The 24,080-nt window shown below is 40.2% G+C and overlaps 2 long non-coding RNA genes across 2 annotated transcripts in view; both read right to left on the bottom strand.

Moving 5' to 3' along the window:
• Positions 1-9,190, bottom strand: part of LOC118165026 — a 13,138-nt gene extending 3,948 nt beyond the window's left edge. The window contains exon 1 of the long non-coding RNA XR_004749820.1: positions 8,940-9,190. This is a non-coding gene — a long non-coding RNA (uncharacterized LOC118165026). The remainder of the gene's footprint in view (positions 1-8,939) is intronic.
• The window catches only part of LOC118165025, a 95,433-nt gene extending 72,986 nt beyond the window's left edge, over positions 1-22,447 (bottom strand). Inside the window, exon 1 of the long non-coding RNA XR_004749819.1 lies at positions 22,352-22,447. This is a non-coding gene — a long non-coding RNA (uncharacterized LOC118165025). The remainder of the gene's footprint in view (positions 1-22,351) is intronic.
• Positions 22,448-24,080: the final 1,633 nt, after the last annotated feature.

The raw sequence follows: 24,080 nt of genomic DNA, 5'->3' as shown, positions 1-24,080 counted from the left end.
AAGAAAAGAAAAGAAAAGAAAAGAAAAGAAAAGAAAAGAAAAGAAAAGAAAAGAAAAGAAAAGAAAAGAAAAGAAAAGAAAAGAAAAGAAAAGAAAAGAAAAGAAAAGAAAAGAAAAGAAAAGAAAAGAAAAGAAAAGAAAAGAAAAGAAAAGAAAAGAAAAGAAAAGAAAAGAAAAGAAAAGAAAAGAAAAGAAAAGAAAAGAAAAGAAAAGAAAAGAAAAGAGTCAAAATATAGGCTAATGGTCTTTTTAGCATGCATAATTTCTGATAAGATTTACTATTAGTTTTCTTCTACCACCTACATAGAAAATGGGTTTTAAGCTCTGAATGGGGGTGCTGCATGGGGTGACGGTGTTGTGTGGTTATCACCTTCCAGCAACTCCATAGCACTGACTTTCACATATCACCACCACTTGGGATGCCTAGGAAGAGGACAGTCATCTATCTGTTATGCTGTATGGATGCATGGTAGAGTCTAATTCAGTTTGACTGCCACATTATAATGCAGCTTGTGCTAGATGCTAATGACAGGCTTCTGCAATTCAATGCTTTCAACAACAATTTATTATCTTGGAAAGAATCTAGCAGGGCACAAGGCATTTTATTCATGAGAATATATTGTAATAAAGGAGAAATACCATCAAAATGCAACTGCTGTTTTCATGACCAATCTGTGGGCTTCCACCTATTTAAAATTTTAATAATTTTTAGAGCTCCCAGCAGCACCGGTGACCAAACTGTATGAAAATGTCTCTTAGGGCACAAAAGGGGCAAGGACTTTTAGGCAAGGTGACAAAGCAGAAAGAAAAACAAGAAGTCTGTTCCTCCAAGCAGAGCAGCACTCACTCCTGTTATGGGATTCAGCTTGCAAATATGGGGCTACCACTTGCCTGCCTTCTCCACTACTATTTATTTATGTCAGGGTTTTATTCTGTTCAGTAAAAAGGGCATATTTAAAGATGAAGCATACTGGATATATATACAGAACAGTGCATAGCAATGTTTTTTGCCAGCTAGATACAGGCTTAAACTGATCTCTGGTGCCTGCAGGAGACTCACACACAACTATTTGGCAGCAGCATAGCTCACTCCCACACAGCACACACCCAAACTGGGACCAGCAGCATGGCCAAGATGGCTTAAGCATCACTCCACAGACTGCAGAGGAACACATCCATGAATAACATGACAGCAGGGTGGCAATTGCTGGGGAAAAGGTGGAGAAAATAACAGTGGACAGTCGCCTCTTCAGCCCCCACAGCATCACTGTTTGCTGTTTACAAGTCAGCTCCTGTCATGGGCCCATGCAGTGCAAGGCTACTGGAAAGAATAGGAGAGATGTGAGATCAATGTAATGAAATGAGGACTTCTAATCCTTGTATCTCTGTGCTTATAAAACAGTCTGTCTCGGTGAAATACCAATAAAAGGAATGGCCTCTTTTTTAAGCTTTTAATAGCTACTCTTATAAAAAATAATATTAAAAAGAAAGATATAACATGAAATTGTCTAAATGGAGATACAATTTTGTCTTGCCTGATACATGAGTTGAACACTAATGACATCTCAAGAGTCCCATCTTAATTCCAGTCAAACCAAAATCATAGTTAATTACTTCAGGAGGCTACTAAATGCCCACAGTATGTGGAAATCACTTCAGTGCTTCTGTTCCTTAAGTACAAAATCTCAAACATGTAAATGATTAACCAGGTCTTGTCAGTTTTCCATGGAGAGACCGGCTTCTCCCAAAATTTCCTACAGAGCCTTATCCTCCCAGTGTGCAAACACACACACACATTGTCTGCATGAAGGGGTTGCCACAGCATTGATTTTATGAAGCAACATGCAACAAAATGGTTTAGTGGAGGACTTGATAGCGTTAGGTTAGAGGTTGGACTCAGTGATCTTGGAGGTCTCTTCCAACCTAGATGATTCTGTGATTCTGTGAAAACCCATTAGAGAATACTGGGAGAAGTTGTTGGAGCAGGGGGATCCACCCCAGTTCAAACCACTAGTGTTAGTGAGTTCACGATGCAGGTTTGGTGAAACCATCCACAATCAATTACTGAGGTATAAATAGGAGTGTGGAAAGAAATACCCTTTAAATAAACCAATGATGCACTTGGAGCAAGGTTCTTTGAGGAAAACTATTCCTTACTTTCCTTTCCATGGGAGAGAACTGGCTCTTATACACTTAAATTACTGTGCAGTCCTGGGGACTTAAGAACCAGCTTTGATCACTTTTCTCACTGTGGCAGCTTTCTGGTTAAATAAGAGGCCTTTAAACTAAAGAAGGGATAGTATGAAATACAACTAACATCTCCCCTTTAAGGAAAATACTGTTTGACTGAGAGTTGCTAGTGAAAGCAATGAGATGCGTTCAGATAATTCAGAGATGCATTCGGATTGCTCAGACACTAACTGATGTTTGCTGCAGCCGCAGCCTCAGGTATAAGCCCTTAAGATTTAGGAGCACTGCTGAGTTTTTCAGAAACGCCATGTTGATGTTTTCTACCAGCTCACCTCCCAGAGTCTCACATTTTACAGCTGAGGCAGGAGAGCCTGCAAATCTACTGGGACTGCTAGCAGTGCTGCCTGCTTCCCACTCCTGCCCCCATGCTGCGGGTGGCACTGGCCCAGCCCCACATTTCAGCTGCTCACCAGAGCACTGCCTTGGGACTGCCTTTGGCACGGAACACTGCACAAACTGGGCTGACACGACTTTTTCTTTCCCATCACACAGCTTCTGTCACGCGTCAGTTGAAAGCAGAACACAAAACAAAGATCAACTATTATGTAAAAGAAAGAAAAAAAAAAAAAAAAATCCTAGGGCTTAGATTTAAATCTTTAAGCAATTACCAGGAAATCAGACTGATTGTACAGGAGAGATAACCTTAGAAGTATAATGCCTGTGTTTGTTTCTTTGAGTTGCACTTTGTTCTAATAACCAAAATATAAATAACACAAAATATAAAATAGATTTTGGCAAATGAACAGGTTATTTCATATTAAATTAACCAGTATTTAATAACTGTTTGTTTCAGATACTGTCTCCTTTTATAAGCAAGTTTTTTGTATGTTCAGAATATATGTATTTCCAAACCTAAAAAGGTTTCTTTTGTCATTTGACAGAAAATCAGCCTGCACTGGAGCACAAGAGCAGGAAACCAACACAACAGAATTCCCTCCCAGAAGATATTTAAATTTTATGTAATAAGCAAGGTCTATGACAAAAGTACGTGTAATGTAATGTAATTGTGTCATTTCTCAAAGTTTTACATAATGATTTTCTGTTTCTAAATTGTACTTCATTACTAGGAGCAGGAGAAGGTAATTGTTCTCTGGGTGCTGCTGATAGCTCCTAAGGGTACAATCAATCCTGCTGAGACACATAATTCATGTACTGTTTGCTTCTGATACAGCTACATTTACAAAAGCAGTGCTGTGATTAGATTCCTCTGGAATAAATGTGCCTATAAATCCATGTGTTGCAAGTATTTCTAAAAACTACATCCACTAAAGGACTTGGGTCACTAACATAAGGCTGAGGCACAGCTAGCAGGCCGCCAATCAAACGATAATTCAATAAATAAACAAATCGCATCTATTGCTTAACCCTGGGCACAGTTTCACTCACGCAACACCTTCCTAACTCCAGTCCACTGGTGCCTGAGGCAGTGCTCCAGCTCCTGCTCAGCATGGACTAACTGAGCTTTGCCTACATAGGGGAAAACAGTCAGGGCATTGAGCCCTCTTCTGCTAAGCTTTTGGGAAGATTGAATCTGATAGGTATTTAACACAGCACAAGCAGAATCAGATGTCTTCACAAAATGCAACCAGGGACACTCTTATAAAAAATAGTTGCCACTTTAGCTGTCAGCAGGTGATCAAGAAGGGAGATTGCCTTTCACCGCCCTACATTACAATCCAGGTACACACAGAAATTACACAAATAGAGCATAGGGTCAGATTCATCTCTCCAAGATAAGACAACTGCATTGGAGCTAGCTGGAGAATGATCAGTGTTTTAGGGAATAATTCATCTTACTCAAGGAAAGAGCCTAAAACTCATGATGTGTTTCACTCCTTAGGGCTGTGTTTCCCATGCCAACTGTAATGGGAGCCCCCAAAAGCTAAATCGGATGTAAATGTATGCACTGCAGGCTGCTAAAGTTAGCTGAAATCAGTCTTGCACTAAGCATATATTAATAATTTCACTAACCAGAAACACAGACAAAAGTGAGTCGGTGCATTGTTTTAATATTATTTATGTTATCATTGGACTGGGCAGAGAGCAGAAAGATTAAATACTGAAAAGGCATAAATTTTCCTAACCATGGAGAAAATCATATTTAAAGCATATCCTTGTATCATATTGATTTCCATCAATTACAAATAGGCCATTAATATAAAGAAACCAAATTCTGAAGTCAATAATAAAAAAATAAAATAAAATAAAATAAAATAAAATAAAATAAAATAAAATAAAATAAAAATAAAAATAAAAATAAAAAATAAATGGGAGACTTGATAAGCCTATAGGTCTTCTATGGGAGTCATAATAGTTTCACATGAGGCAATGTAGCCACTAAAGATCAAACTGGGTTCCATGGACACAAATATAATCAATTTGTTTCAGTCATTTCTGAATCAGCCTTGAAAAAAATGCTTTTTAAAAAATCTTCCAGTATAGTCAGATTCTCAGAGCTTTCCTCCCATTTGCGACCAAGCTGTATAGTGCTTGGGTAGATACATCTGTGCTGAGCTGTTCTTTCTACCACTGCCTGTTTCCAACATGTATGTAATTTAAGAAAAGACCACCAATATGAAGGCATATTTCCATTGTTTTTACACCGTCTGGTAGCATGAAACCTCAATGCAGAACTGACTGAGACTTTATGGACAGTATTATATTAAAAACTTTTAATAATTCCCTCTATTAGCCTGACATCATGTATGCAGGCCATCCACATGACAACAGACTGAAGAATATGTGATTTTTGCCTGGTGCAGTGATCTGTTCATATCTTTACATTTGCAAAATTGATGCCAAGATTTCCAAAATGATGACATAGGGATATTTATCCTTTAAAGAAAATCAGAACTACACATCTTTTTTTTTACTTTTAAGAAACAATAATAATGCTCTGTGCATCACCTCTTGTTGACACTAGTCTCTAATTTTGAATATGTCCTCCCCCACTCCATGAATCCTGCCAGTAAAACCTTTCACTCTCTTTGGTACATAGTCTGACTTCCAGGACAACATCACTGAGTGTTTTCTGCGTGTTCAATTAGCTGGTACTTCAGACAGGCACATAAAGTAGTTTTCCTGCAAATGAGCCATTTAAGAGCCAAAGATGATAACTATCAAATGTCATAGAAAAAAAAAAAAAAAAAAAAAAAAAAAAAAGGAGAGAGAGAGAGAGAAGAGAAATAACAAAACCTAAGGGAAATGGTCGGTAAATCCCCACTAGAAGAAACAAAGATAAACAATCCTTAACTGAAAGAAAGCAGGACTCAAAGACCAGCATTCACATTTCTTCGGTTTGAGCTCTGTTTTCTTCCTGAGTACACACCAGCTGTGGCATAGCTAATGTTGGCTCTGGTCATCTTTCATGGTCTAATTGTTGCCCACATTTGTGGCTGCATAGGGCACCACCCTGGGCCACAAAACAGCCTATCCTGGTGTAGGTGGAATAGAGCATGAAGTATATAGTATATATACAGTAAGGTACAAGGCATCTGAGCTCATCTGGTCATTTTACAGAAAGATAGGTTGCTCCTGTGCGGCCTCCATCTTTCAACGCTATCACAGCCCTGAGGCACATCAAGACTTTTTCCCCTTTCTTTTTTTTGATATTTCACAGTTGCTTTAGCTCTAAATCAGACTCCTCCACACCCAGACATAAGTGTCTCCCAGTTTCAAACATCATCAGTGGCACATTCTCAAAAAAATTACCCAGAGAGGAGGAAGACTTAATGGATTTGATTCCCAGTTTGACAGGTTGGTCCCTCTCAATGCTCTCAGCTGTCTGCAGCAGTGATGTTGACAACAAGAAGCCAGGAGCACAAATATAAAAAAAAAAAAAAAAAAAAAAAAATAGAAATAAATAAATAGATAGATAGATAAACAGCACTGGGTAATAAAATTGAGGTAATAATTTTCCTCACCTGGCAAACAAGAAAAATTAAAAACCTCAGAGGAACACCTGTGAACCCCTGGATCATATTCAGTAACCTACTGTCATCTCCCTTGCAAATCCAGACTTATGAAGGCTAACTGTGCTTGTCCCAGTCAATACATTGCAACCCCAAGGAGGACCCTGAAGATTTAGCTTCTGAGATCTCAGATGGTAATTGTCAATCCCCAATAGGAAAAGGAAAGATAACGCCTCTCTCTGCCACCTGTCCAGTATCAGCAGTGCACAGCAGCTCCAGTACCATATCAGATCCAGTTGGGCTCCTTAATATAAACAAGACCACAAAGAGACATAAAACCCTATTAACTTACCCTGTCCCTCTGCATTGTGCAACAGTTGACCAGAAGGAGCTGAAATGGTTTAATGAGAGCTGACCTGGCCTGGAAGGAGACAAACCAGGTGTCCTCCTGAGGTCCCTGACATCCCCATCTCCTGTGACTGCTCACTGGTCCAAGTAGCATAGCTCCTATCTGTACACCTAACTTCAGACTTCGACCTATTAAATGAGCCAATTTAAAATAAATAACAAAACATTCCCCAGCCTTCCATCCAACTGGAGGATGTCTCCCTCTTTAAAAAGATCTATTCGCTTAGCATTTAGGCGACATTCCTAAGCCATGTTCAGGCACTACTTTCCTTAGAAAAGTTTTTGTCATATGAGAAATTGGTTATAAATGTATAATTTAGGACTTCAAGGAAAATGTTAAAGCCAGGTATAAATTAACAACCTAATACTGCTGTCACTGAAGTCTCTTAGAACATGACTGGACTCTAAATGACCACTGGAAGTTACCGTTTCCCCATAGAAATTCAGTGAGTCAAGCATTATGCTAATTCTTCTCAATTAAGGACGGACATCCTTAATATCAATAGCTGCAAAATGTTCCCACATATGACAAGCTGTGTGAGTGTGTTTGGGGCACTGGGGGGGGACGGACGGACATCATCCAGTTCCAAGCCCCCTGACATGACCCACTAGATCTGGTTGTCCAGGACCTTGTCCAACCTGGTCTTGAACACCTCCAGAAATGAGGCATCCATAGCTTCTCTGGGCAATCTGTGCCAGTGCCTCACCACCCTCTGAGTGAAGAATTTCCTCCTAACCTCTAATTTATATCTTTCCTCTTTCAGTTTAAAACCATTCCCCGTTGTTCTGTCATTATCTGCCCGAACAATAAGTGGCTCTCCATGTTCCTCTGTGACGTGCCCTACAAACTTGGAAGGCTGCTCTAACCACCCACAGCCTCAGCGAAGAGACAACAGAGCATTAAAGGCAGGTAAGAACCGATCAGACAGTATTGATTGGCCTGATAGACAACAACAACTGCATGCCAACAGCCTCATCATCACTACGTCCTGGCAGAAGTTACAGGCACAGAGAGCTATTTTAAGGGGCAATCCAAGAGGGGATAACAAAGCTGTTCTGTACATGCCTTCAGAAGCTGCTCTGTAGTGCATTGGGCAGCATGAGCTTTATTGGTGCACTTTTGAAAACTGGTGAGCAGGCAGTCTTGACTTTCAGAGATGACTGGGTACAGCAACCAACAACTTTAATATGAATTAGAGTTGCTAGCCTGGCTAATATGACTGATTATCTCTGTTTGCATGTTTTAGTTGCTGTGGATACATTATATGACACCATGTGAGGAAAAGACTCCCCAGCAGCTTTGGTACCAGAACACCGATAACCACCTTAACACACCATTTCACCTTAGAGCTTGCAAGAAGGTGGTCATTTTAGGACAGACATGGTATCATCCTCCTTTGGCTTATGTTACTTCTATTCAGAGCTTGATTTTTTTTTATTTTACTTTTTTTTTTTTTTTCTGTACAGCACTGGAGAGCCTTAGGTTTCTACTGCAAATTGGGGATAACAATTGTCTTTTTTCTGTGTCACTCATTTGAAGACAAGCTCTGGGAGGCAGGCACTGCCTTTTAATATTCATGTGTGCAACAACTTTAAAATAGAGCCCAGATACGGGCAAGGGCCTCTAGCAATCCCTTCAGTACAAGTAGTAAAAATAATAATAAGGTAATCTTACCTCTCAAAATATCTTCAACAAATACACATGGACTATATTATCAGTCATGTCAGGAAGAACCTAATGGCAGTTTACCCACAAGACCTGTTCTTCTCACTCACTACTGGCACTCAGGGGCGCCTAATGGCATGTTAGAGGCAGAGCAACAAGAGAAGATCAATGTGACACAGAAAGAAAAAAACCTAACCCAGTGGTGTGTGGAGAAAGCATTCAATCAAGCACAGGGGAAGCAGCTACTTTGTCATCTGCAAGGCTCTGTAAAATACCACAATCTAAAAAGAATAAAAGAATTTTAAAAATAGCACTCCATTTTCCCTTCTTTAAAGATTTTTCACCCCCATCATTTTCTCTTCTGCAAAGTTCTTCTCAGCATCAAAGCATTTTAGCTTTAATATTAAAGTGACATATCACTTTCTTTGTCTTTCCTTTTATTTTAGCGGGAGGAGGGGACTTGAATACTTTCCTTCACTGTTGGATTTATTTTCTTCAATCTAAAAATGGTTTGGAAATTCTAAGCAGGTTGAGGAGCTCTGGTAGAAACTCAACAACTTTCTATTTATTTTATAATAATAAAAAAAAATCTATTGTATAAACCTTTGTCATACTGTGCAAAGGACATTAACAAACCCTTTGCAGCTCTTGCACTGAAAGTCTTTCCACAGGTAAAGCAGGACAATGCACAAAAGGAAGCTCACTTACAATGGTCCCCAGTCTGGTTGTCTTACAAACACCTTCCTTCTGGCACAGACAGGCATCCTCACTTTGGCAGTAGGATATTCTCCTGCCAGCTGTCACTCTGAACCTGGGTGAGTGTGGCAGTGGATGGTTACCACTCACTCTTAAAAAGGCACTGGAAATACATAGCAGGCCAGACTACTCTTGGGGTAAGTCATTTGGTAAGTCTTCTACCAGGACTTGAGTGGAAACAGCTATAGGCGGGTTCACTTTTAAGGATAAATCACAGCTAAAGGACCATTCAAGACCTCACTCAGAGACCAAGGGATATTATACTGATGCAATGAGCAACACAAATGACTCAGAGATCAAACCATCCCCACTGGCAACTACGAAATGAATGGCTTAACAAACAATATTTTTATTAAAGGGAGAAAAACTAAAATGCCTCTAGCAGGCAGATAAAGAGGGTAACAATAAGTAATCCTCGAAGCATAACTGTAATGTATAGCCTTTTCCTCTGTGGAGGGAACAGCTATGCCAGTTGGGTGCCTTTCCCCTTCTCTGCCAGCCTTCACTGACAGGGCAGGACTTTGCAGCCTTTAAATGCCAAATTTCAGTTGGGTAAGCTGCTTTTGGGAAGCCCTTGCCTCTGCCTCAGCTGCTCCCCTCTGCCTGGGGCTGGGGCAGAGCTTTGTGGTCCCTGTCCCTCTGCCACCACTCTGCCTAACCCCTGTGGTCTCTCTGATGGGTTCAACTCTGGTGCCCTGGAGGCAATGGGCACAAACCAGGGCACAGGAGGTTCCCTCTGAACATCAGGCAGCACTTCTGTGCTATGTGGGTGATGGAGCACTGGCACAGGTTTTCCAGAGAGGCCATGGGGTCTCCCTCCTTGGAGATCTTCAAAAGCCACCTGGACATGGTTCTGGGCAACCTGCTCTGGGTGGCCCTGCTTGAACATGGCCACCAGCCTCAGCTATTCTGGAATTATATGATTTCAGCTGCAGGAACAGCTCACAGGGTCACTAACAGGCCACCATGCCATTATCCTGACAACTCACTGACATGTCTCAGGGCTCAGAGCAGTGGAGGGAGCACAGCCATGGTGTGCACTGGCAGCCCCATTGTCCATCACCTCCCATCAGTCTGTTCTCCTCCATGGCCATGCAGGAGCTCTCCAGCTTCTCTCTCCCCTTTCCCCACAGAAGGACAGGGCCTTTCTCCTCAGTCCCCACTCACCAGTGCTCACCAGGCCCAGCCATAGCTCACACCTGCTCCAGAGACCTCAAATGCCAAATGTCAGGGCACAGATATGCCCCCATATCTGGACATGGGGAATACATGGGCCTATTTGGGCCCACCTCCCAAAGACATTAAGAGTGGTCAGTTCTTGCATGTGTCACATACACAGCATTGCAATATTTTCTGTGGTACAAAGGACCCAGCAGGAAATTGCCAGCTCTGCTTTCTGTATGGGCTAGTTCCTGACTAGCCCATACAGAAAGCAGATGTCCCTCACCTATGAGAGCAAAGGCACCCAGCAAACAGCCCTCAGGGCAAGATGACATGATGTTGGCTTTCCAGTGTCTCAAGAAAAGCATCTTCTGTGTGGCAGGCGAAGAGGAAACACATGGGGGAGAAGGCAGGAGCCACATGTGGGAGTCCCCTAGCAGAAGTGAGAATAAACACTCGCAACCAGATGCCCAAACACAGTCACGATGCTGGGACTGGAAAGGAAACAAGAAAACTCAATTAGTGTCATACTTTTTCTTTCTTTTTTTTTCACAGGTCCAGGAGCTCCCAGAGGGGTGAGAATGTAGCCTCCACAAAGCCTGCACAATATTGTGTTTTATCAAGGGCAGAATAAAAAAGAATTTAACGATTCTTAGCTTCCAATGGGAAAATCATCCCTGTCTTTTATTGCAAGTACGACTCAATGAAGAATGCTGCTACCGATAAAACCTCACGCAAAGCTCTGGAAGAACAGTACACAGGATCCTTAAATACTAATATTATAGGGCTCAGTTTATGTCTTCACTGCAGAAAAATATAAAGCATATATTATATAAGGCAGGACTGGTAAGTTTTGAATCAGCTCCTCTAACAGTGCAAAGATCTCAAGAGCAAATAGCATCATTATCAATAAAAATAACTTTTCATTTACTGCAGTTTTTGTAAGAATGCCTATTCTGTTCACAGAAATCTGCTGTTGATTGAAAAAGCCAGTGGTTTTCAAAGTAGTGACAGAAATTACCTGCCTGTCTCTGTATGCAGTGTTTGCTTTCTCCCCTATGATTTAGCTGCCTTGATAGCAAAACTGTTTTGACTAAATTACTGCAGCCTGCTTAGGCAGACAGTTATATCAATATAAAGGAGGTAATATATTTATAGGCAGTACCAACAATATTCACATTGACATAATGGTTATACAGATTTAAATACATTTGTACTTTTCCAACAGTCACTTCACAAAGGTAAGACTTCTGAATAAACAATAGCTATATTAACCATGCACAATAGTCAGTAAACTTTTATATCAGCTTGATTTGATTACTAAAGTTGAGTTGAAAACTGTCCTCCAGGCTTCCAGTGCATGAAAGTCTAGTAACAGCCACAAAAGCTTTTAAGGTAAAAAATGGTATTTTGTTGATGGAATTATTTTAACTCTGGAGTTAGATAAATTTCTGACTGTGCAGACTGACAAAATGACACATTCAACGGTTCCGCTTTGACTACAACCACTACTGTGTTGCTTGATCCTGTCTTTCTTCTTTTAAAAATCTTTTTTCCAGTGAAACAAAAACAAAAATATGTGGAGCCTGTCTTTCTGTTCTACCTTTGAGCAGCACTAGGACAGCAGGAGATTAGCTCACAATAAAGTGAAATAACCAATAAACAGATATATTGCAGCATAGCTTGCAATTATCAGTTGATAATGAAACTGTCAAGGGTTATCTAAGAGGAAAACACATCTGGCCATGCAGAGCATCCCAAGTAATCCATAACTTTTTGTCACTTTATCACCAAACAGTCTAACAAGTATTCAATAACATCTTAAACTGAGCTCGTAATAGAGGCTATATGTCAAAACATCCTTCAAAAAAATATTAATGAAATTTTTATAACATAAAAAATCTTGATAAATCAGGCCACTAATTTGGTCATATTTTCTTAAAACCAGCTGTTTGAAGCCCAGGGCATGCAGTAGCCATTCCAATCAAGATGAAAGGAGGAGCAGGGACAATTTGCCCATTTCAGAGAATGCTTTTTCTAATCACGATCAAAGCTATTGAAGCCTTCTTTGTAGTGCAGGTGAGAATTTTTTCAATTAATGGTTCCCACCTACCCAGTGGGAAACATTGACTTGCTGAAACTTTTTGTAGAAAATACTTAAATTTAATAGATTTCTTCATAGTGAAATGGAAAAAAAAAAAAAAAGAAATGTAAGTTTTCAAATTGTTGTATGGTTTTATCTGGGAAAAAGTTACATTTTTTTATTCAAACTATTTTGTTTTGAAATTGAAACAAAAGCACCATGTACTTTCACCAGAACTGTGTGATCTAAAGATTTTTAATCACTAACATTACTAAGATTTAATTTTGCATTGCCACCAAATAAAAAAAAAATTAAATTGAAAATTCTCCCACTTGCTTCTCTATTGTTTGTTGTTTTGTGGTTTTGTTTTGTTTTGTTTTGTTTTTCCCTGAGAATTAGATTTTAAAATAAATTGGATACTTTGATTCAACGGACATAGAATTTGCAGCTGGAGACAACTGTTGATGCAATGTTTCAACATGCTTTCATCTTTCTTCACCAAAACTAGTTTTCAACAAAATAAATAAAATTTCAAAAGATAGTACAACTACTCTATGTAATTTTTCTTATCAGATTTAACCATGTTATTTATCTTTTAATCCACTAATGTACTAACATACTGTCTGCTTCTTATCTCTATTTTGATCTCTTCAGGTTTTCTACAGAAGGTTGGCTTCAAAAAAATACTGCCAACATATGAGAGAGGTCAAATATCTGAGTGCAGAAAAATGGGGCACCCAGCTCATTAATAAATTTCCATGCAGGAGAGGTCACTGTGCTACTCTTGCTGAACCATATCCACGTGCAAGGTATTGCAAACTTACCATGAATGTCTTTAGGCATAAGAAAGTAGTTATTGTAGCATTTCAAAGCCACAAAACTTTATGAAAATTGTAGATATTAAATGTTATTGGTTCTACTAAATCTGAGATCATGCAGGCTGAAAGTTTGTCTAGAGAGAACCAGAGAGATATGTCCCTGTAACTCTGAGAGAGTACAGCTTTACTGCTACCTTTTTCCAAAGCACAAGCTAGGGCCCTTATTAAAGTAAGCACATAAATTTGTAGCTTACTTCACTTCCTCATAAAGGAATAAAGCAAGTTTGACTGTTTAACACGTTCTTCCATTTGGAAGGACACTGACAGACAGTAGATTTTAATCTGGGTTTTCCAGAAAGAAGATACCTGCTTTATCACTTTTGTTACAGCTCTTAGTAGAAATAGACTTTAAATGAACAAAATCACTTCTTTTTATCTTCCATTGACGTCTTGAAAAAGATGTGACGGTAGAGGGTTATTTCATAGCTGAAAGAAAAATAAAATAAAGAATGGGATAACTACTCCATAGTCCATCAGAGTCTTTCTAACCACCACCTTCTTCTGGATTATGACTTCCAGTTCTACTGCCAATAAATTTCAGGAGGTTTATTGTGGTTGCAGCTGGTTGCAGCCCTATTATTTCTGGTTATCTCAGTCTCACAATGCATTTGATGCAACCTAATCCATTTTACCATTGGTTGGAACCATTATAGTCTATCTAATAAACAAACATAAAAATAATGGGGAAAAAAAAAAAAACCTCAGGTGACAGAGTCCACATTACAGAGGTCACTATCAGAAGTTTTCTATGCAATAAGCATTATCAGCAAAACCTAAATTAACTATAACTGAGAGTGCAATAGGAAATGGTTCAAATAGAACAATGACACCCTATGAGTAAAGAACAGTGCGTTGTTACACTCTTTTCTCTGAGATAGAAACTAAATGTCTAGCTCCATGAGCAGCAGAGATGATGCAAGCTGGTTTCCTACAGCTCCCTATCTCCAGACTGTGTTCTCCTCTGGATTCTATGATGTCTGACAGCACCACTCCACACCAGCCTCTCTTCTGCTGGGGCATGAGCCTTCCACCTCCTCCACTTGACCAGCTATTTTCACTAAACCTGTAGGGGGGGTTTGATATCTTTACCTTTCTGACAAATCTGCATGAAATCAGCTCACACGTCCAAAAGTTTTGGGCCAGTACAGGCAGGACCCTGGGCAACTGATCAACAACCAGTCAGACAAATGCAACATTTTTTCATAAGTTTTGTTTTCCTGTTGTTTCTACCTGCCATCTTCCAACCCATGCTGCTTTTGATTTATCTGTGGGATGGGGAATAAATTACATATCAGAGAAAGGGGTGAGGGAGGGAAATAATCAGCTTTCCTAAAAATTACAGAGAAGTGTGCCTGTAGAGGCAGTGAGCAAGACAGATGCTTAACTTCTGTGTCATGGATGTGCCATGGGAGGATACTGAGAGGCAGATGGCCAGGGAACAGCAACAACACATTAAAGAGAAGCCTTTGGGAAGACTTTATAGTGGCCTTCCAGTACTTACAAGGGGCCTACAGGAAAGATGGGGAGAGACTCGATCAGGGAGTGTAGCAATAGGACAAGGGGGAACAGTTTATAACTAAAAGATTTATATTAGATATTAGGAAGACATTCTTCACAGTGAGGGTGATGAAGCAGGTTGCCCAGAGAAGCTGTGGATGCCCCATCCCTGGAGGTGTTCAAGGCCAGGCTGGATGGGGCTTTGAGCAACCTGGTCTAGTGGGAGGTGTTCCTGCCCGGGCCAGGGGGGTTGGAACTGAAATATCTTTAAGGTCCCTTCCAACCTATGCTGTTCTGCAATCCTATGGTTCTAAAGGAAACTCATGCTCCACACCTGAGAGCTGGAAAAGAGGTAAAGCCTCTAGACAGCTACATCTAATGCTGCCATGAGAAACCCATTCCTTAGTGAAGACAGTAATAGTTTGCTTTCCAACAGCATGGAAGCAAAACTCTGCATTGTCCACACCAGAAATGGTCTGAATCACATAGCTGAGAAGGACAAAAAGAGTCATAGACACAGTAAGCGCTGCTTATCCCCAAGCACTTCCATGACTCATCTGCTGGTACATTTCACGTCTAAATGATTCTCAGAAAAATTCTGAAGCTCCCTAAGGAAGAGAAAGAGAGAGAAAGAGAGAAAGAAAGAGATTAGCAATAACATTTGCCATTTTAATAGCATCTGACTTCTCTGAGTTGTTCCGTGAAAGACAAGGAGAGCTGTCTGCTTTCACTTACCAACAAACTAATATGAGTGTAGAAATAAGCAGTTTTTATAAACATGGATTCCTTTTGGATGATGGATTCTCTGTATGGGATATAATAGTGTTTGAATGCCACTGCTGCTTAAAGTGAAGGCAGAATCACTGCCTGCCCACACTGTGGCAGCTCCAGAGCTACCAGTTTCTCTCTGTCTCCAGCACCATATATGAACATGCTTCTTGCACTTGTCTCAAAGCAAAGGGGAAGGCTGTGGAGCACTGCTGACTGACTCAAATTCAGCTTGTGTTATTGTCTCACTGCTGGCCTGTACAAAATGAATTTGTCTTCATAACATTTCATTATTTCATTAGCAATTAAACTCAATTTAAACTGAGCCCAAGTGGATCTCTTGTCTTTGCTCACGGAAAGGCATGAACGTGCTGTTGGTATCTGTGTCCTCAATGATAGGTTAGCACCTACATTGAACTGGACTCAGCAGAAGCTGTGCAGATATTTGCCTTTAAGAATCTAAGACCTAAAGCTGCAGAGATGAGTTCCTGTATTGTCCAACAGTGAAAACTAAATTGATTTTTCAACTGAATTGATTCAGGATTTAAATAAAATAAAATATAAACCCTATTTAAATTAAAGAAAATGATAAAAAAAAAGCTGTTCCATCTATTTCTAACTAAAATTTACTACCTTGACCTTAAAGTCAAAATTTCAACAAAGATTTGAAGATTGAGCTAAATTAACTTTTCTTCCTGAGATATAATCCAGAAAGAACAGTGTCATATGATTCTTTGGAGCATACTTGTGTTCTGAAAGGTTTTTTACAGAGCTGAGAAATCAGGCTTAGCAACACAGTGCTTTCAATTTTAAAGTATTACAAAGACTTTGCCCTGGACTATGGCTCTGAGCTGCTGCAGGATTTACCTCTTCTCAATCCTCTGCTTGCCAGGACTGGCAGCACTGACCTCCCCAGCCCATTCCCCAGCTGCAGCCTGCCCCAGTGCAATCCTGAAAAGCATTCTCAGGGAACACTGCGCTGGGAAATTACATTGCACAGCCATGTATCAATTAAACACAATAGCCCTCCAGAAAATACGAGGCAACTTCTGGAAGAGTGAGCCTCTTTGTGGTCTGCTGTATAGCAAACCTCTCAACCTTTAATTTCATCCTGCTCCCAGTGCTGTGGGGCTCTGAACTTTGTCAGAAAAGATGCTTGCTAATGACTCAGCTCTGGGAACCCTGACTGATTTAAAGAAGAAAATGTATCCTTTCAAAAAGATCTAATGGGAATTTTCTCTTTCAAATCACTCCTCAAGATCTGTCTCTGCTGTGACATCCATCAGCCAGACTACAATCGTAAGGTGTGATGGCAGACAGGGACAACCTGCATCCCCTATCAAACATGTTTTCAGACAATTCAGAAACACCACGCTGGGTGTATAGTTTATGTAATCTCCTTTGTAGTTTATGTAATCTTGTCATATCATTCTCATCTCCTTTCCTTCCTTATTACCTCCTTTCACTTTAAACATATTTGTTGCATTTTTTATGAGCCCCTGCCCTCCTCTGGTGTTGGGACAGCATGAGATGCTGGCCAGGTTGCACTAATCCTGCAGCTGAAGCTCTGCACTGACAGGTGGATGTGTATATACTTAGGCCTATGTGTATATACTTAAATGCATTTATAAACACTCACAGGTGAGTTTGTATATATGCATATATGTGCATGCACACACCTATACACCCCTCCCCACACACCCTCTCAGTTCCCAGAAAAACTACCTGGAGCTCCCTACAGCAGAGCTCCCAAACATGAAATGATTCACACGTCGCTGACATACCATTTAAAAACCTTAAAAATCAAAAGTAAACAAGCCAAATTCTCTTAGGTACATTTTTAATATCTGACAGGAAGAACGTTTGTTTTTTAAGGAATATGAATTAATTCCCCTAAATATACATAGCTACTTTACTGGAGAAATGTAATATACTTAGCAGGATCAAATAAGAGACTAAATCTGCCAGAAGAACTCTCTTTAAGGAAAATGTTCAAACACATAAAACTTTTAATACTTTTTTCCCTTCGAAGCCACACAAGATAAAAGCAAATGTGTCACCATTCTAAGTGAATTTTAAAAGGTGAAGAATCACTGCATGTTTTACTACCTCTATATACATTGTAGAATTACTTACAGCATGAAAGATGTTTGCCAATAAAATGGTAAGTAAAGCATGAGAAAATAAACTGAAAATGCTTTGGGGCTGTTAAGATCGGTATTATTTATTGCAACAGATGACAGCCAGCCCCCTTTGGAGTGAGTTAGAGCTTCACCACCCTGACTTCACGTAGGCATCTGCGCTGGGACATGGGGCCAGGTCTCAGTCTGATTACCCAGCATGAGTACTTCAACTGGTAATGCTGGTGCATGGAAAAATTAAAGGCAAGCAATAGGGAAGTGTCCTCTCATTGCCACATTAGGAATAGAAATCTCCCAGTAAGTTCACGTGATGGGGTACAGCTGGATTCTGGCCCTGTTTGTACTGGTGGCCCCAGTAAAGCTGCTGGTGCATCTGAGAGCTGCTTTGCCAATTGCCCAGCAAGAGCTCAGTTCACTCACTGCGCATTGAGCCTGTGGCAGACAACCAGCTTCTCTGTGTGGATACCCAGATTCACAAGCTTCTTTAGGAGGCTACCAACAACTTTTCCCTAGCACTGAGTAACAGTGGCTGAGTTTCACCCTTTGGCCATGAAGAGAAAGGGCAGAGCAGCATGGCCCCTGTCCCATTAAGATGCCAGGCAGCAGTTTGATAGATTCCAAAAGCTGGCTTTGAACACATTACAGCTTTTCCTCCCCATTTGAAAGCTCTTTAGCACTTTCACATCTGGCTGAACACTACATCAGTGGCATATTATTTAGCAAAAGCAGCAGAGGGGAGCTGGGAAGAGTACAGCCAGGGCGTACAGCAGAGATTTAGGAAGTCTTTAGGGTCACCTGCTCACAGGCCAGCCCATGCCAGTGCAGCACTGTGCTCCTCTGTAGGACTTCCAGCCACATACCAGCAACCAGGTGAAAGATAAGAGCTGAAGCAATGGTTTCATTCCACATGGAAGTTTTCTTGACAAAGCTGAGGTCCCTAAGCTCAGGGAAAAAGTGAGTTTCACACTGTCCACATAGCACAAAGCTACCTCCTAGGGGGAGACCTCTGCAATGGGCTGTCTTTACATTCCCAAATAACTTTTCCTTTATCTGGTTAACTAGGAACATTCTCAAAATTTACTGCTATCACAGTCTATGTAAGAGAATATCAAGGTCAGACATAGTCAATTTGTAAAGCTGAGTTATGCTAAACTGAATACTATGCTATAAAATAGTATACTAAAGCCTTTACCACTGGAAGGCCTCCAGATACCTTACTCGTTATGTGTCAGAACCAATCTGGTCAGGATCACTTATCACCTTTAAATCAAGCTAACAAATCAGACGTACACTGTAAAAAGCCTTTTGTTTTGTTAGACTCTTACTTGTCACACAGACGGAGCAGCTGCTAAGAGGACCACAGTAGCTGCTGTGGCTGAGATGCTGTCAGCTCCTGTTTCAAGCCATTTGAGGTATTCTGAAAAATCAGCATCAAAAGTACATACCAGAAATCATGTCGTAATATACTCACCAAAGACAAATAAAAAAATTATACCTGTCAAAGATACATAAGAAGTGGAACAGCTGCATGAAGTTGATGATTTTTAAATGTACAAAAGCTATAGAAATTGGGTGTTAGGGAGTTAAAATATGTTTGGGGAAAGCTTGCAGTTCTGCACAGAGAAAGGTCAAAGCTCACCTCCTTCCATCTGTCTGTATTCTGGTTTTCTACTTGCTTCTTGGACTACATGGTGTGTTTATGGCTGAATCTTCTGGATAAGCTGCAGATTTTCTCTAAAGAGTGTCTTACTTCCTTGAGACAAATCCAAGCTGGCACCTTGGACTTCCTGAGCCAGAAGGCATCCAAACACCTGGGTCAGTCTCTGGTGACACAGATATGAGAAGCTGCCCAGCAAAGCACTTGCCAGTGCTGCTGAACAGCAGAGCTGCAGACCAACTCCAGGTTTTTATGCACATGATGAACATTTTGCCTAATAGAAGATAAAGTACTTTGCTATCATATATCAGAAAAGCTCTTGAGCAGAATTTAAACAAGCTTATTAAAACAAGACTTGACAAGCTTCCAGAACAACATAAGCCAAGTGAGATTCCAAAATATGTCCTCAAGATCACTATGACCAACAGAAATTACTTCAAAATTACCTTATCTGTGCATTTAGGTCATAACTCCATTCAGATTGAATTAGCTGCCATCGAATACAACCACGGCATAGAATTGCCACCTTCATCTGATATTTACTGTCTCCTAGAGTTTGGCATCTTCTTTGTTTAATAGTTTACAGAAAGGGACAGATGTTAGTGTCCTTGTAACTAGCAGGCTTTCCATAAATTCTTAAGCCATTATTTCAGCTTCAGCGATCCTTAGGTATTGCTTTTACTGCCAACAACAACAACAACAACAAAAATAAATAAATAAATAAATAAATAATAAAAAAAATAAACTTTCCCTATTCTGAGAATAAATTCACTTGATGGTGTAGCAGCTTCCACCTCCTTACACTATCAGGAGGAGAAAGAAATTTGGAATTTGAAGTGCATTAGGCAGTCATGCATCACACAGACTCCCAAAAAATTCTCTCTCTGCTATCCCACAGTAAAGCCTATGTCCCCAGAGTGCATCTGCCTGCCAAAGGAGGAAGCCATAGGAAAAGGATTTATTTTTATCCCTGTTTAAATAATCACACACAGCTAAATGTGTGCCATGCTCTGCTACACGGGAATGGTGCTGTGCTCCACGGACACACATTGCTCCAGAGATGCTGAACAGCAAGAGGAGGCTGGACTCACCACAATCCCTTAAGGTGGGACAGGGATGAACCTGATGTGTCCTCTGCAAGGCCCTGGTGGTCACCAGACACTGCTCTGGCTACACTTTGTGCAGCTTATTTGTGTGAGGAAAAATAAAATCTATCAACTTGAAATAATGATTAAAGAAATCTAAAGGAAAGGAAAGTTTCCATGCATCTTACAATTGCTGTAGTCTCATGAAGTTAAAAATATATATATATATATATATATATATACCATTTGGTGCAATGCAGAGTATTCCAAGGGCAAGAACTTTTGTTCTTCAGAATTATTTTTATAATGTCACCTCTGCCAGGAATGATTTAGGAGTTTCCAGATAAAGGAACGAATTTCATCAGAAGCAGAGAGATCACCTCAAGACTCTCTTCCAATTCTTGATGAATAAAATCCCCAGCCCTTTCCAGCAGCTTACTGCTCCACTCGGAAGCAGGACTTTAAAGCAAGGGAAATTATTTCTGAGTCTCAGTCTAAAGAACATCCTAAAAGAATTAAGAAACTACATGTGAGTGTACTGAGAAGAGCCGAGCTTCTTTACTAAGCTTTAGACACCTTTAAAACTGAAATTCTCTTAAATCAAGTGTGTTCAATGTACCTCTCTGAACTGTTATTACTGCGTGGCACCACCATGCCCACTGCAAGTGAGAGCAAATAGCCCCTCATATTTTCAGAAAGTGTCATAGCACTTCAGGTGTCATGCAAGTAGGAATCTTCTCTATAAAACTAACTGACACTTCTTCCAGTGCTAGACACAGCAGACTATCAGCTAAAAACTTAAATAAAGCCAGCTCCAAAAGGATTTAAACATAAATCACCCTCACAGCATAGAGGAGGTTCCTACTGAGTCTTGCTCACCAGGCATTTCCTTCTCAGTATCAGTTAGTTCCTCTTAGTAAGCACAAATAAACGGGCAAAGGAGAACTAGAGCTGGGAAATTATTTGCAATTTACTCCTGCAGGCAACAGAAGCAGCTGCTAAAAGAGTACATGAAAGGGCTTTTCCTCCATTGCAACCCTTCTGCATAGCTCCAGCAAGGGAAAAGGAACCCTAAACATTGCATGCTCCCAGCCACAAGTCACCACTAAAGGCACTACACTGGGGTTCCACCAATCCTGGCCACATGTTCAGGGAATACTGCTTAGATGACTGAAGAAATGGAGAAGCTTATCTTGTAAGGGGACACCACTACAAATTGGCCTACTCAGCCTAAAAAGAAGCAAAGATGCCACATCCTAAGACTGGGTGTGATTGTGTTAGAAATACATCAGGGAGAAAACACAAGAGAGAAGAACCTTCCAAGCTCACCGACAGTGTTGGCATATGAAAAAATGCTTATGAAGAAATCAGATTTCTAGACATCCAGAGACTGAAGTTCTGGAACAGATTTCCAGGGGAAAAAGAAAAAGAAAAAAAATAATAAAAAAAAAAGTATATATATATGTATTAGGAAAATCAATCAATCAAACAAACAAACAAACATAATAGTTTACAAGGTAGAGCCAACTGTGTTTGCAAAAGGCGATTACTTGGCTTGGTTTCTTGCAAGGAAATCCACCTCAGTACTTTATCTGCTGCTCAATGCTACTAATAACCTATAAACAGTTCTAGGGAATCAGAGCACCCGAAGGCTGTTCAAGCAGAGCATTTATCACATCAGCCTCTACATCAAAACACAGTGCAACCATAAATCTTTTTTTACACTCTTCTGCCCCTTCACCTTCACTGCTGTATGTTCTGAGTGGCAACTTCATAAGGTATGATAGAGCATTACATGCAAACACCACAACATATTTAGGAAAAATGTATCTGATATATTTAAAGATGAGGAAACACACAAAATGAAAGTTTTAAATGTTCATTTAGGGGAAAGAGGTATCTGCAATGCACGGTATACTGAAAGGCAAGGAATGAAATCAGTATTTACTGCTGTATTTCAAGAGCCTTTGATCATTTCTTCTTTGCATATAATTTACATATTAATAAGGGAAATGCCATTTGTTTGTCCATTGCAGTATCACTGTCTGATAAACATGTGCCATTAATATGTATGAATAAGAAGCTCCCACCTGTCTGCTAGGACTCACAGCCCAAAGCTCTTTACAGAGGAGTCACATCCAGCCAGTTTCACCCTGTCATGAATCAGCTGCCTCATTATTGGACACCTCTCCTTTCTCCACGCCAAGTCAGCAGAGAAATGTCTTAATGAGTGCTGGGTAATAGCATAAGAAGACTTGAGATTTTTAAATCTAAATGCTGCTTTGCTGTGAGACCAAAATAGAGACGCGCTGGAATTGTACCCATGTGCTTCTTCAAGCTGCACCCCGTACTTGTGCTCCTTAAAAAGGAAGGAAGATAAACCCCAACTTTTAGGGAAATCAAGGCCTGGAGAAAAAAATAAAAATGTCCAGGACACTGACAGAATCAGAAGCTTTTGGTAAGCCTGAAAGCAGGGCTGGCTGAGAGCTCACCAGAGCCACAGTTTCCTTCTGGCAGAAGATCTGAGTCCCAGCAGCCACCTGAGTCCCTTGGCGTTTGGTCACAGTCAGTAGCAAAGAACAGGGTTAATGCTATGTAGCTGACAGAATGGATATGAGCAAAAATATTTTAAGACATTTTGGTCAGACTAAAGGTCCATTTGTTCCTGTAGCCATTCTCTGGCAGAGACTAATAGCAGATGCTCCTGCCAGGGAACATGGCCCATAGAGAGCCCTATTGTCCACAGATGATCTTCCCAGCAAGCAGGTGTCTGAGGCTGCTTTGTGCCAATTTGTTCTTCATGGCCTTTCTACTCCAAATCTATCCCATCCGCTTAACACAGTCCTACTCTTACATCTGACACTTCATATAGTAATGAGTTCCTAAGCTATATTACAGGCTGTACAGAAAAAGTATGTGTAATACAGATGTCTAATAGCACCGTTACACTGCCCGTACTGCTTGGGTTGTGAGACACAGGGAACAATTATCCCTGACTAGCCCTCTCCACATACATCTCACTAGTCTCTTTCCCAGGCTAAAGGGCATAACTCATTTAATTTCTCCTTATGCAAAAGCCATTTCAGATTCCTGGTTAACCTTACTGTCCATCTCTGCACCTTTTCAAGCTCTGCAATATCTTTTTGAGATGAAGGAATCAGAAATGAATGCCTTACTCCACACCCTGATTATGTAAGCAGTGAGAAAACGATATTTTATCTATTTCTTTCCTTGTCACTTCTAACATTCAATTTTCCTTCGATTCTCATTGATCATTATAATGATTCAGAAAAGTATGTATAAAAACTTCAAATTGTTATAGCTAATAAGAAAATTATCATTTTGTACATATAGTTGAGATTGGTTTTCCCATGTGCATTACTTACATTTTATGGGCACCAGATTTCATCTGCCATTTTTGTCTTAGAGTCAATTAATATCAAGCAATGACATTAGAATGAAGGAACAAAAGAGCGTCCTTCAAGGAATGAACAACATCCTTCTGATGCTCTTTACAGTTGGTTTGAATTTTGGCTTCTCAAAAATATCTTGTTTGATCAAGCAGCAGTTTTCACCACATCACCCACCCCTTTCTCAGCTCATTTATGAGTATACTAAACAGCACAGAGCTGGGACTATGAACTTTCATCTCTACTGTGAAAATGGAGACCACTTACTCCTATCCTGTGGCTCCCTTCATTTAACCAGTTTTTAATCCATGATAGCTTAAACCCATCCAGAACCTTTGGCAAAAGGCATTGTTGGAAGGTTGTTTTTTTTTGTAAATTTGTTATTAACTTCATCATTCTAACCTACATA

The sequence above is a fragment of the Oxyura jamaicensis genome, chromosome 3 (genome assembly GCF_011077185.1).
Source record: "Oxyura jamaicensis isolate SHBP4307 breed ruddy duck chromosome 3, BPBGC_Ojam_1.0, whole genome shotgun sequence".
NCBI classification, from domain to species: Eukaryota; Metazoa; Chordata; class Aves; order Anseriformes; family Anatidae; genus Oxyura; species Oxyura jamaicensis.
Note: the sequence above shows the minus strand (reverse complement) of the source record. Positions and strands in the feature narration are given on the sequence as shown.